Source organism: Saccostrea echinata, unplaced genomic scaffold, assembly GCF_033153115.1.
Source record: "Saccostrea echinata isolate AGI-Se365-2 ecotype Australia unplaced genomic scaffold, CSIRO_AGI_Sech_v1 ptg000001l, whole genome shotgun sequence".
In the NCBI taxonomy this organism is placed as follows: domain Eukaryota; kingdom Metazoa; phylum Mollusca; class Bivalvia; order Ostreida; family Ostreidae; genus Saccostrea; species Saccostrea echinata.
Window position 1 is genome coordinate 32,817,508 of NW_026889750.1, and position 1,466 is coordinate 32,818,973.

Below are 1,466 nucleotides of genomic sequence, written 5' to 3' on the forward strand. Positions count from 1 at the left end.
TGGCACGGTACGCCAGAGGCCCTGGGTTCGAGTCCCGGTTGAGACTTGATTTTTCACCACGTGTGACATTTGGCGCCCAACTTACAAATACCCACTATTCCCTTGGAACATGCCTTACAGCATTTCCTTAATTCCTAGAATTCGAGGACGAATTTCTACAAAGAGGGGGAATGTCACCGGGTTCACGGGTGCGTGAAAGTCAGTTAATATATCGGGTCTCAATAGCTCAGTGGTTAGAGCGCTGGCACGGTACGCCAGAGGTCCTGGGTTCGAGTCCCGGTTGAGACTTGATTTTTCACAACCTGTGACATACATAAACTGAGAAACTCAAGCATCTGTTTAATATCAATCTCAGAGTACCTACAAGTAGATTGATTGTGATTTTCTTAGAAATTAATTTTTAGAAATTAAATATTTTGGAAATAAAAATTTTGTAGAAGACCAATCACATGATATGAAATTTTTTGAGTTCCATTATTATTTAAGAAGCGATTGTCTATGATATCAAAAAAGGATAGTTTTTGATTGTATAGAGTAGAAAAAACAAATGTTTTGATGTTGTTAATGATAAATCTTTGAATATACCTTTATTTAACAAATAAATGTTCAAGAATCTATCCACGTTTTACATATATACTCCCTATACTCTATGTTTTCTTAAAAATGAATTTAATCTAGTCATACAGTATAAACAATATAGTGAATAAAGTGTTCATTGTGGAAAATGGAGACTCTTTGAACAGAATTTACTTCACTTTTAATTTGTCTGTGTGTAATTTGAAAATAAACACAACTTTTCATATTTTACGTTGCGCACCTGACATGGCAATATTTTTAAAACAAATATTTTCGCGACAAAACGGTGTAATTAACAAGTAACATAGTTGGCTTATGGAAGGGCTTAAATATCCAATTATCATATAAAAAAGAAAATATTTCCCTGTTCACATGAATGCGCTTTTCTAAGAGTAAAGGACAACAAGCACCAAAAGACCCTCCAGATGTGATAATCATAGACTCACATGGGAGTGAACTTGATCCAAAATGGATCTACAAACAATTACAGGTAACAGTTCTTGGACATGGGAAAAAACATCAAAGGAGCAACAGAGCACATTGAAAGAATAAAAACTCCTAAATATTTGGTAATCGGAGTATTTTGTAATGATCTCTCTGATGAAAACATTGAAAATGTCCTAACAAAATTTGGTAATATGATAGAAATGGCACCAAAGACCTGTGCCTTACACTTGCTGCCGTATTTAATAGACCAGGGGCTCGTTTCTCAAAAAGGCCTACGACCAGGCGTAAGCTTAGTCCGGACTAAGTCAGTGACTAAACCCCAAAATCGGACTAAGTAGCGTTTCACAAAAAGGCGCAGACTTAGTCGAGACTAAAGTTAAGCTTAAATCTATGCCTCCTCATGAGTAGGCTTAAGTTCTTAGTCTGTACATTCTTAATAGAAA

The 1,466-nt window shown here is 35.7% G+C and overlaps 1 non-coding gene across 1 annotated transcript; it reads left to right on the forward strand.

Moving 5' to 3' along the window:
- The first annotated feature begins 215 nt into the window (after positions 1-215).
- Positions 216-288, forward strand: Trnat-ggu (transfer RNA threonine (anticodon GGU)). The gene has a single exon. It is a non-coding gene; the product is annotated as a tRNA-Thr (tRNA).
- The last annotated feature ends 1,178 nt before the right edge of the window (positions 289-1,466 follow it).